The following is a 12,659-nucleotide window of genomic DNA, read 5'->3' as shown; positions in this document are numbered from 1 at the left end:
TGACAGACACTGTGCTGGGCACTTTTACATAAATGATCCAATACTTGAGGCAACTGTATGGGTGTCATCATAACAATGTTACCAACCCAACTGGGTTGTTGAGTACAGAAATCACTCCAGAAATATTAGTTATTATTCTTCCCAATTTAAAGCTAAGGAAATGGAAACCAGGTAGCTGAAGTGACTTGTCCAAAAGCCTTAAAGCTTGAAGTTGGTAAAACTTGGTATCCGATAAAATTCATATCTGCGTGGCTCCAACACTCATGCCTGTACCACTCCATCATGGGGCCTCTATTCCAGGGCCTGGTCTCTTATATCCCAGTTCTAGGCACCATTGCATAGAATTGCAGATGTCTGGGACTTTCTTAGCAGTGGCCTGAATAATGAAACTGATTCATTCTCCCTTTGCCAGGAGAACCACCCCCCTAAAAGGCCAATCTGTGCGTGAGAAGAAACCCCCTCCAAGTCTACCAAGGAAAGCACCTGCTGGCTCAGCCTCATCCAAAACTCAAGAGATCTATCCAAAGCCAGCCAGTGTGGAGAGGAGATGCAGCAAACTTTACGTCCACCCAGCCATGTTTACTCCTCCACTGAGGAAGCAAGCCCTTTGTGTGGCCCTAGGGAGGAGTTAGAAACCCCCCAGTCCAGTCTTCCAAGAAAGCTGTCTTTAGGGGAGAACAGCAGTAAATATGCATTTGGGTTGGCCAGTGATCCAAGTTCTCCTGTCTTCCTTTAGAAACTGGCATCCCTGCTCATGTTCCCGATTCTGAAAACTTCAGGAGCTAAGGCATTAGCACCATGGGGGAGATGAGCCACAGCATGCGTAATGCAAGCTGTTCTACGATCCCCTTCCCCTGTTAAGTACGTGTTTTCATTACTTACCCTGATCGAGGTACATTCAGTCTTGGGAAATACTTCTTAGAAGCCAGCATATTTGGAGGTTTGAGAGTGACATTTTTAGGGACCACTTGCACGCTGGAAGAAAGGGACTAGAATCCCACCACCAACCCCCGTTTTTTGTGTTGCCACCAGCATTCAAAATTCTCAGCTTTCCACCTCCAAACAATTGCAGTGTTCAACTTCAGAACAGTTAAGACACTATCTCTTCTTCACACACCTTCATTATCAAGGGGCAAGCTCTTTCAAATGCCTTCCTCCCTCCCTACGCTACTCTGCTAGACACCCCAGAGAACCAGATGATAGGGTTTCCCATGCCTTGTCAGATGAAAGGCACATTTGGGAGAAGGGACTCAGAGGGTCACCCAGGAATATCTAGAGTGGGTTTCATGGTGAGGATCTAAGCAAAGACGAGGAAGCCAGAGCAAGCACACAATAGGTGACTAAAGCTACAGAGGTAGTGTGGGGTAGGGCTCAGGATGCCAGCATGCTCTAGTTTAGCAGAGGCTAAATAGAAGAGGACCAGAGCTTGAAAAGCACAGACTATAGGGGGGAAAAACTCTCTGAGGGGTGCTTCAAGATGCCTCTGTGAGTTTGGCTCTAATTTTGTGGTTGATAGACCGTTGCCTACCATACGTGAATTTGGTAGGTGGGAAGAGCTCAATCACGAGTTCATGAATTAGCTACACTTTTTATCTTTTCACTGTTGAAAATGCCTTGAAACTAGCTGCTTGGATCACTATATCTGATAGGCCAACAGGAAAAAAATGGGCTCCACATTTCTTTAATTGGTAGTCCAATAAATACAGGCTGTGGCGCAGAGCAAGAATGCACTAACATATTTGCTGGACTGGCCAGTTTTTTTGTACTTATTGGCAAGGCTATGAGTTAAGTAACAGATTGAGTCTGAATCATGTCATGAGACGAGAGACTTGCAGCTCACCTGTGATAACCCGGCATCTTCCATTAGCTCTGGCTTACCAATAAAAGTGGAAATAAAATGAGGTGGATATGATTTCTGGGTATGGTGGGTTTTCCAAGAACCACACTTTTTGTAGTGATTGTCTTTGAGAAGGAGAGCACAATGACCTAAACAAATTCTGATTTGGTCAATCCTGGCGTCTGTTTTATGGATGAGATTAGCATTGTGAGGCCGGACTAACATCTATCGCTTGGCTGGGGATCCCTGAAGGGCATTTGGGTCAATAAGAAGCAACAGCAGACAAATCTTACAGCCTAACAGGGTGGATCTCATGACCACTGGGCTTCTAGACAGTGCTGGCAAATGTCACTTACCTCACCATCCAGGAACCTGTGGTTCAGAACCCATGAAGAAAAGCCTTGGGCCTCAAATGAGAATGTCTAGAGTGAAGCCATCACAATGTGGTAAAATGAAATGCAAATTTAATTGGAGGGGGGAAAAAAAGTCTAGATGATTCCATCCTATGTTCAGGGGCAGTCCAATTCTGAGAACCTTTCTCCTTCTCTTCTTCCTACCTCCACGTTCTCAGTCAGTCCACACAGTCTTTCACTATAAGCTCTTTCACTATATCTGACTGAGATGAAGGGATTTCTGGTCTTTCCTTCTAGTTTTAACTACGTCACACCCCGATACCTTGAGTACCTTCATTGAGTGTGACTGCTCTGGCAGAGAGTCTTGCACCTTCAATTAGGATGGGCTGTGGCTTTCCTGACCTAGGGACTGACGGCTGGGCTGCTGGGCATGAAGCGGGGATAGGAGAGAGGGGAAACTAACGTGAGCCATCTGAATATAACTCAGCAGGGAACTTGCCAAACAGTGAGCAAAGCCGCTGCCCATGGAATGGGAGCCCGGGAGAAAGCGGGGTGGGTGGTGAATGGAAGAAGAATGGTGATCAGGACGGGGTAATTATGGCGAAGGGTTAAGAGGAAAGTGAATGTAAGCGGCAACATTGCAGAAAGCACGAGGCAAAGGATGAGGTGGGTCCTGGGTGTCTGAGGACTGCTTTGAAAACTCATCTGGTCTCCTCTTGATCACTGGCGCTCCTACAACAAGCAAGAATGAAAGGGATATGGCGTCAGCAACCTATAGTTCATCACTCACAGTTCCCTGTGAGCACGCAGTTCCAGGCTCTCCCCTCCCCTCCTTCAGTGATATTAGTTTGCCTTCCCTGGGAGTGGCCGGGTCTGGGGTGGGGGGTGAGGGGGCAGATCCTCAGGGCTACAGTTGGATAAAGGGATGCTCAGCCTTACCAGCAGATGGCCAAATAGGAGTTCACTTTAGATTGGCAGGTCGGGACCAACTTAATCACCAAGAAGTCACATTTCTGGCAAAGCAGAGCTTGTGGTAGTAACAGGCCATCCAGAGAGACCTGCTTCCACTGGTAGCTCAGGGCCAGGAAGTTACATCACCGACGAATATTTTTAACTGCACCAGTTTCTTTAAGACAGTGACAGCACCCAGAAGGTGCTGCGGAAACCCTACTCTCGGATCTGTTGCGTTATTACCAGGTACCATTCTGATCCCATTATGACATCACTCTGCCTATGGGAGAAGGGGCAGCCGGCAGAAAATCATGAGGCAGGGGTGGAGGAAGTAGGTAAACTGGGCGTGGCTGATGTCCCATTATGGAGATTCAGAGATACAGCAGTGAAATTGCGGACCCAGCACCCCACCCAAAGGGGAACGGGAATCCTGTGACTCGCCCACATCTCAAATCCCCAGAAAGAACCAACGTGGAAATGCTTTGAGTTTCTTCTGCATTAAGTGAGAAAGTTTACATCTTTGCATGGTACAGGAGAGTTGAAATAATATTTGGGATTCTCTCAGGGACCTAGATACCTTTGAAATGGGTGTTGGCGAGAGACGGGCCTTAAGAAAGATAAGTGGCCATGGAATTTCTAATTCCCAAGTGACTCAATATCAAGGGAGCTTAATTATGAGCCAGCTTGAAACAGGGAAAGCAGTGACTCAGGCCAGGATCTATATGTAAAGATCAACGACGTGGCTCCACTGTCTTTATTTTCTGCAGTTAAAAAGCCCAGTCTGGACCTCGGTTTCAACCTGCGTCAACCAGAAAGTCAGAACTGACACTGTGAGTGAAGGTCTGGTCCTGACTCTGCCATTTGCTCCTACCCCAAATCTGGAACATGTCACTCAATATCTTAAATTCCCAACTTCTATAATGAGCGTCCTGCTACCTGCCTTACCCACCTCACAAGATTTTATTTCTAAAATGTAGGTGTGAACATGTCCCACAGATTTAAAAAGGCCTCGCCTCTGTAATGGGAATTCTTCTCAGGCACCGTGGTAGTGACCCCGAGTTCTTCAGTCTGGGCATCACAGCGAGAGCACAGACTGGGCAAGCACTATCATGTACTTAATCGTCTCATGCGCTGAATTTTTTTTAAAAAGCCAGGTCGAAATGCTCTAGAATCCAGGGATTTTAGGGAACAATCCCATAGCCAGGTATCCCCTATTATATTGAGTGGTGAGAACAAGATCCACTTCTAATTTCCCGTGGGTCCCTTGGTTCTCGCTTCTCTTTGAGTTTTCACTCAGGAGAATCCTAAGAACAAGGAGGGCCCCTCAGGACGTCTGCTGGGCTCTGGTGGTGCCAGGAACTTACTTCACCTTCTAGGTTGTGGCTGCCTTATTTGTAAAAACCCCGCCACACGTGGTTGTGGTATTAAATGAGGTCATACAAGTAAGATGCCTGAGCACTGCGATGGCACCCAGGGAACGTTAGGTGAAATTATTAAGGCAGCAGAAGAGGCCAAGCTCTGGAGTCTCATCTTCCTTGGTGCCTCAGGTTACCTTAGTTTCTCCTGGGTTCAAGGCTCCGAGAAGCTCAGATGCCTCAAATGGATCCCCACCCACAGGGCAGGGCTGGAGGACCGCTAAGGAATTTCTACCAAAGAGCCAGTAGAGGGAGCTCCCAGGTAAAACTGCTCTTCTCTAGTCTACATTTGCTTCATTTCTCCCTAAAACAAATCTCTGCCCAGAGGCCACAGACTTTTTCTCTACCAGAGACCTTTTTACTGAGGGAAAACTAGAGTGCTCAGCAGAAGACCCAAACCCAATCCTGCTCTCAGAGAGCCCAGGAGTTCTGGAACTTGGGAGGCACATTGAGTCCCATTTGGCAAGGTTCAACTCTTGGGCTCCAGGTGCAACTTGGTATAGAAAGGACAGTTCCTGTTGGGGCTGAACCAAGGAGATCTGGGGCTGAGACTTTGAGGCTAACACTTCTCTCACCGTGGAATTTGGAATGTGCTCTAGCTTTCCAGTCCCCCTCTCTCCACAGATACCTAGAGTTGTAGGCACTGAAGGACCTTTATTTTAAACTTGTTACGAGGCCGTCATGAAGCCTGGCCACTGTTAAGCAGCAGGGTGAAGGAAATAGTCCTTGCCTGCTGTTAGGAGCCTTTAGACCCAAGTAGATGAGAAGCTAAATGATGGACACGGCATGTCTTTCAAAGACCTAAGGTGCTGCCGGAAAGGGGCAACATGGATTCTGCTGAGGATCTGAGCTGAGCTTTCCCCGTCCCTTCTGTGCTCAGATTCTTCAAGTCAACCAGGTGGCCCACTCTCAGGGCACAAGACCTTTCTTCCTCACACTTAGTTTCTGGCTCACAGTTAATCAATGCAATAGTAGGAGCCCCAAGAGATAGTGGGAAATATTTCTAGTCTTTCTTACAATTAACATCTGCTCACAGCCTGATTTTGATTAGCAGTGGCCTCATTTCTTTTAGGGTACCCACGGGGCTCTGTGCCTCACCTACTTACAGGATGATACATAGCTTAGGAGGAACCCAGAATGAGGCAGAGACTTGACATATAGGAAGGTTACATATATATGAGGGCTTCCTCTCCCTCCTTCTGCTGGCGTGATATCAAGATTAACTATAGCTAATATTTATTGAGTATTTACTAATCTCAAGTACTGTGCTCATAGGTAAGTAGCACCCCATTCAATCCTTACAACAACTGAGTGAAACAGTTCTTATTGCAATTTTATATCATTTTATAGTTGAGGAGCTGGGACTTAGGCTAAATAGCCTGCCCTAAGTCAAACAGCTGTTAAGTGTAGTAGCTGGTATCCTGAAATACAGGGCAGCCCCTCTTTGAGCCCTAGCTGGATTTTCCAGAACAGACAAGAGTGGAGTTCCCTTTGGTATTAGAAGTTTCCATGAGTACGGGGAACCTGGGCACACCTTAAGTCCCAACCAGGACCGATGGAAATATCTGATGTTCCTTCTCATTCCATTGTTTCCTTTTCATAGGCCAAGTATGACCTGTCTCACGAGGAAGAATTACCACCAGGCTGAAGCAGTTCACCTCCTCTTCCCTCTCTCACATAATCCCTTCGACTCTGGACTAACAGTGGACAAGAGGGACTCGTTACATCTTTGGCAGATGCGTCGGACTTCTATAACTTGGGATGAACTGAATGACCAACATCTGGGGACCTAGTTCAAGGATAGAATTCTTTAGGGCTCATGCCTGTAAGGAAAAGGCTCTTTGGGAACTGCCATTAAGAATAACCTGGGGGGAAAAAAAAAGAATAACCTGGGGGAGAGAGAGGTAAACTATGGATTTTATCAGCAGCTCTCAAATCATGACTTCATCAATCCTGATCTGTAACTTCGTTGGGCTCTATTTACCCAACTCTGCTTAAGGGTTAGTGTTGGCCCCTTTGACATGGGGGCTTGGACCATGTAGAGCAAGTGCAGGCTGCAGAGCAAACCTCACAGGAGGTACTCCTCATAATCCTAGATGACAAAGACCCTGCCTTCAATCACCCCATATGCTTGGCTGCTACTACCCACCCTCCTCTTGAAGTCAAGACAAGGAAGCTGTCCAGTGAGAAGGTAGGCTTCTGATGACATGGAGGAGAAAAAAAATGAAGGAGCTACTGCCTTGAAGAGCCTGAGAACCACTGGCGACAGGAAGAAGAGAGGACTCAGGCCCAGTCTTGTCTTGTCCTTTCAGCTCCATGTCTCTAGGACTGACACCAAATGTTTTGACTCATGGAATAAGTTGCTGCTGCCAGCCACCAGTAGGAGCAAATACAGAGGTTCTAATGGGCTTCAAACAATATGTTAAGTTGCAAATCGAAACACAACTTTGGTCTGGATTGTAACTCGGGAGAATTATTAATGTTTTGATTGGGTCTCAGACTCATGCATACAAGGGGCTTATTACGATTAGGGATTTATGGTCTGGTTGACTTCCAGGCCTTGAAATGGATGCACCAAGCCCTCAGCAGGGACCAGACCAGCCTGTATCATTCTGCAACCTGGCTTCATGTGCATCCTGCTTAGTTAGAGAGTATTTATATTTTCCTTGAACTCCCCTTCAAATGCCTAACAGTCCCCCACGAGGGACTTGAACGGGTGGGATATTAGGGACAGAGATGCCTTAAGAATAGAGGAAACGCTAATAACAGCAAGAATCCAACTGACCGCTTTTCATACACCAGGCAGTGTCCTAAGCTCTTCATATGTATTCATTTACTTATTGTAACCACAGGAGGTGGGTACGATTATTATCCCCATCTCATAGATTGAGGAAACAGAGAGGTTACTGAACTTGTCTGAGGTCTCCGAACTATCTAGTAGGCAGGGTTTGCATCCAGGCTCCCTGGCTTGTGTTCTGAGTCTCTCTTCTTAACAGAAAGATCTCCGAAGTGCTGGGAGGGGCTGGGCATGTATAGGTCCCAGGGGAAAAGGAATCCTTATTCAGTCTTGCGTTGTATTTGCTGTCAATTGTCTCTGGAGTGCCAGACATCGTGGGGACAAGTGGGACCAGGGAAACCTATTGTCTGAGGTCTGAACAACCACTGACCCCCTGCATCCCACAACCATAAAGGAAGACTGGTAACAAGGACAAACTTTACATTAGACTCATACATGCTTATTCTTCCAGACGCCTTAGGAGCTCCGTAAGGACAAGAATTATTCAGCTTGCTCTGAGCAGCACTCATGATATTGCATAAATTATAGGGCTGGTCAACTCTGACCCTTGCTTCAGAGATGAGGTCATGAAAGGCCAAGTGAATCACCTAAGTTCTCTAGGTTAGGGCAGCAGAACCTCGACTAGAGCCCAGCTGACACACCTGCTTCCACCAATTAATCACAGAGTCTCTGAAGACCAGGGGACAGACAAGAGAATGTAGTGGTCGCTGATGAGTACTGAAGCCCCTACCTTCTAGAGGGGGAAAAACCCAAAGGTGTTCCTTTAATCTGTCTAAGGGAAGTAAAACCTGGAGGGAGGGTCACCTTGCCCCAGGTCACAGGCCAAAGGAATGACCTCATTGATTTCTGCTCCCAAATGTTCAGCTCACCAGATTCCTTGAACACAATATAGGTGGTAAAGCTTTTAAAATTCTGAGAGTTTATAAATAGCAGGTTAATGTAGAGTGGGAGAAATCCTCATGCCTTGGTGGAAATGACTAACAAAGGAGTTTTCAGGGAGGGCTAGTGGCTATTTTACTATTCCTTAAAAAAAAATCCTCTCCCTAAATGATTCATTTTCCAAATATGTGTTAATTCAATATAGAAAAGTAAGTAGAAGCAAATATCCCTTGTAGTGAACTGGGATCCTAACTCCTGTCCTAGATTGAGGCCACTCCTTGGAAAGCAGATCTTCCCACGCTCAGTGGTTTTTTAATACCCAAGATGTAGTGGTCAGGGTAAATCCTATTGTTCTGAGACCCATGAACCCTAATGTAATCATCCCATGAGCTTCAAATAGGATGAACTGCCACAAAATCCTGGCCCCCTCACCAAACATACCAAGTGTCTGGAACAAAAAAAAAAAAAAGTGGATTTTAATGGATGGAACTTCTTCTATTTCAAATGATATATCCACACCAATTAACATGCTCATATGAGCACATGGATGAAAGGATTCCTGACAGAATGAGACACAGGACAGAGGAATCTGGAACAGGGAAAGGAAGCCTGTGGTGGATTATTGGTCAAGCAAGGGCTTTGTAAGTTCCTAAGAACCTAGGGTTGGTAAAGGTCTTACCAAAGGAAGAATGTGAATTGCTAACGGCCTTTTTTTACCTACTAGACTTGCCATGATGGCAAGCGGGATCCATGTCTTAATTATCTCTGTATCTTCAGAGCCTAGTATATGACATGCTGTCTAGTGGACCCTCCATACATTTTTGTTGAGTTCCCAATTTTTCATGAGGCCAAGGGGACCGGGTAAGGGGTTACTTTCTTCTGTTCTCCACTAGGAATAAAGCCACTGAAACTCAAGATCTAGAAGGAGAGTAGAAGGTCATACTTGCCTCCAAGGAATCCCTGAGGGACACTCACAATGCCCAAGGAGGACTTGGAGATTTGCCCCAGTGGATAGGAGGAAACTCAAGTCTTGCCTCTGGGCTCCATCGAGCCAAACACAGATAATCTTCTCACATCTATACTGTTGAGGTCCAGATCTGTGCTAACCATAGACTGAGCCCCTCTCCCCCTACCTGGATGTCTCCTCTTTTCAGGAAAAGAACTTACGGGCTTGGAGTTGAAGCAAAAAGTCCAGGAAAGTTTCCGAGTCCTCTCCCTGCCTTAGCAGTATCAATGGAGAAGAGTTCCTTTGGCTATCAGAGGGTAAGGTGGGGAAAGATCGATTTTACCCAGCATCTCCCAAGAGGAGTCCCAGCGTATGTGGGAAGGTCTAAGAACACCCTGGTATCTTCACAGGAGGAAGAATCCACCCAGGAAAGAAAAGCACCTGGTAGAAATGCCACAGCACGACATGCCATGAGAAGATGCTCCCACCACTTCTCTGATGTTTCCTTGGCTCCACCAGGGACCAGAGGTACGATCATGAAAACAACAGTAAAAGAAATAACACTAACTCAGTGAGTCAGCATCATATACTTTTGAGGTAGGTACTGTTATTTCTCAAATTTTAAATGTCAAGAAACTGAGGCTTAGAAAGTTTAAATAACTTGTCATAAGTCACATAACCAACCAAATACAGAAGCCAAGACCTGAATCCAGGTCTGTCTGCCTGCAAACCTTGAACTATTCACCATCAGACTGTATTCAGGAAACTGTGAGAGTCCTACCTCCCAGAGTCTACCTCTGCTAACTGAGATGGGAGAGAGAGGAAGACATGATTTAAAAAAAATTGTAACCTCTGCTTATGGGCACACACAGCCCGGTGCAACGCCTGTATCACATACGTGGAATACTCCAGAGTGCTCTTGGACAAGCCACCTAATGTCTCACTTCATTCTCGACAGGGTAGGTATTACAGTGTGAATACTCCCGTTGTTCAGGCGAGGTAAGCAGGCCACAATGAAGCTAAATAATTTGTTCAAGATCACACATTCCCTTGCTTGCTTGAATCTATGTGGTCTGAGGCCGAATCCTTGGCTCTCTCAACTGCAGCACATACCATATATGCCATAATCACGAGACATGCTCAGAGTCAACTAGCGTTTATTAAATACGCACCATGGCCCAAGCACTGTGCCGGCCTCTTTCACAAACAATAAGTAATTATTCATCGATTGGCCTTCCCATCCACTAACTGGGCTGTTGCTGTAGCAGCTTCCAAGTCCCATAAAGGTCACACAAAAGCAGAAGAGTGATTCCTTTCCCTCTTTTCTCTAGGTACTCCTAGTAACTTAGTCTAAGCTAAATGTCTCACAAAGGGGTGTTCTCTCACCTAAAGGACCACGCAAGAACGAAAAACTAGATTAAGGCTGAAAACACAATTCTCAAAGCCCCTGAACCCACGATGGAGGGTCAACGGTGTCTTTGTTCCCTAGGTTGGATGCATTTTTAATGCCATCTGATTTCCACTCTAGTCCACCTCACATTCCTGAGGTGTCCTCTAGCTTTGCTCCTTCGAGGGTAAGGAGGCAGTTGATGACAGAAGGGAAAATTTCCTTTCCATTACGGTCCATCAGAATAATATAGGACTATCTCCCTCTTGACTCTTTGAGCCTTAAGCCCGACTGTCAGTTGAACTGTCGATGTCAGTTGAACCTACTGCCGAAGTCATTTTTGAGAACCTGCTGTTAAATGATTAGCACCGTTATTCATGAAGCAAGCTAAGTTTTATTTTATTCATGTGTAGACGGTGAAATCTAAGTACATATCAGGCAAAGGGTCTGTTTGATGGAGCCAAGCTCAGAAGTGGTGGGGAGGGACCGGATGGCTACTTCATTTCCAGGCCAGGCTCTAACCCAAGGCTTCGGCAGACTCAGAAGGGATCAGCAGATGACTTCTGTCTTCCAAGCTGTGATACTGTCACCATGAACTGGTGGGCTTTTCGCAGAGTGGGACTTGGTTAGAGGAGAAGACAATCCCAATGCATCAAAAATGGAGGCTGCTGAAGGATCTTGTTTTTTTGTTTTTGTTTTTGTTTTTGTTTTTTTTCTCCTGCAGATGGGATTATTGCCTTGATGAGGGAGCATGAGCAACAATGTTCTCAGTCTGGTATCTGGGTTACTTCTCACCTCCTCCCGCCTAGTCTGGCTTCTTGGGTGTGCAATTTGTGTGGTCATACACGGCCCTGTGCTCACAAGGGCTTCATGCTTGGTTTACTACTCTAACGTCATTGTCTTGAAGTTGATAATTTTGCCTTTGAACTTGGGTTTTGTAAGTCAAGTCTGTGGGACAGTGGACAGTGTGCGGGTGGAGAAGATACGCGCCATGGACACGCTCCCCATCCCTTGCTGCCCGATAGTGCTGGCGGTCCCTCGAGGGTAGAGAATTCCAGTGGGAGCTCAAGAGACTCAAAGCCAGGGAGACGCAAGTCTGGGAGTAAGTGGGGGCATTGACGGTACTGAGACGTAGTGCCGCTTGCTCCAGAACTCGCTTCAAACGCGGAAAGACGGCAGTGGGGTCCTTTGCAACACTAGTGGACAAGGGACCCTAACATATAGTTTCTTCTTTGCACCCCCCCGCCCCCGTATTTGCCACCCATCTATGGCAGAAATGATGATGTAGGAGGAAAGGGAAGGACTGGACAGCTAATAGGTCATTTTCCTCATCAGGGAGCCCAAGTCAGAGAGCATTGGTAGAATGTTTGCATTCAAAAAGAAATAAAACCAGTTGAGTACATTTTGTTCAATGTTTCCGTCACTCAGGTAAGAACAGGATACCTACGCACGTACGACTGATGAAATACGAATTGCATAATTCTGGTGAGTCTGCAAATAAATGCTCTTGTGTAGCACGCAACAATATAAAGATGGATGGTAAACTTCATGCTGATAAGTTACATTTTAATTTTTTATTTAGCACAGTAAACAGCAAATAAAAAACACGACAAATTGAGAGAAATACTCGAGGAAAAAAGTTTTATGTTTTAGCGCCTCTGTCAGCACTTTTTTTCCTGCTTTTTGAGCAAGGAGTCCTACGTTTTCATTTTATACTGGGCCCCACAAATTATGTAGCTGGCCCTGCTCCTGCCCTGATTTTTCTTTTGAGAAACGAAGGTGAAAAAGACCAAAAAACCCCCAAAGGTGAAGCCCCGGGGCTCATACAAAGCGCTGAAGGGAAAAGCTGCACTTGGTTCTTCTCCTGATGGGCGGACGGGCACTCGCGGCCGGGCCTGCAGCGCCGAGGACACCAGCGCTCCTGAATGAGTACGAGGAGACCCAAGGCCGGCGCAGGGTCACCAGGTGCACTCAGGGCCCAGACCCGCCCTGAGTGGGGACAGCAGGTGGAGGCGAGCGCGTGGGCAGAGAAATCCGTGCGAGGCACACACTTGTGCCCGTGGGGGTCCCGGCCCCGCAGGCCCCGCAGGCCAG

General features: G+C 46.6%; 2 long non-coding RNA genes across 4 annotated transcripts; one reads left to right on the top strand and one right to left on the bottom strand.

The window, feature by feature from the left end:
* Nucleotides 1–2,284: 2,284 nt before the first annotated feature.
* On the bottom strand, nucleotides 2,285–3,455 carry LOC144292820 (uncharacterized). The gene is made up of 2 exons (XR_013360216.1): nucleotides 3,130–3,455; nucleotides 2,285–2,922 (listed from the first exon to the last, which is right to left on the bottom strand). It is a non-coding gene; the product is annotated as an uncharacterized LOC144292820 (long non-coding RNA).
* LOC144292819 (uncharacterized) lies at nucleotides 3,415–12,172 on the top strand. 3 transcript variants are annotated; one of them, XR_013360214.1, is made up of 5 exons: nucleotides 3,415–3,643; nucleotides 6,160–7,411; nucleotides 9,387–9,495; nucleotides 9,589–10,137; nucleotides 11,994–12,160. It is a non-coding gene; the product is annotated as an uncharacterized LOC144292819 (long non-coding RNA). The 3 variants fall into 3 exon arrangements; XR_013360215.1 differs by having other exon boundaries at nucleotides 3,417–3,643; nucleotides 9,589–9,706; nucleotides 11,994–12,153; XR_013360213.1 differs by having other exon boundaries at nucleotides 3,417–3,643; nucleotides 9,589–12,172.
* Nucleotides 12,173–12,659: the final 487 nt, after the last annotated feature.

Source organism: Canis aureus, chromosome 21 (genome assembly GCF_053574225.1).
Source record: "Canis aureus isolate CA01 chromosome 21, VMU_Caureus_v.1.0, whole genome shotgun sequence".
In the NCBI taxonomy this organism is placed as follows: Eukaryota; Metazoa; Chordata; class Mammalia; order Carnivora; family Canidae; genus Canis; species Canis aureus.
The sequence above is the reverse complement of the archived record's forward strand: the minus strand, read 5'-3'. Positions and strand labels throughout refer to the sequence as shown.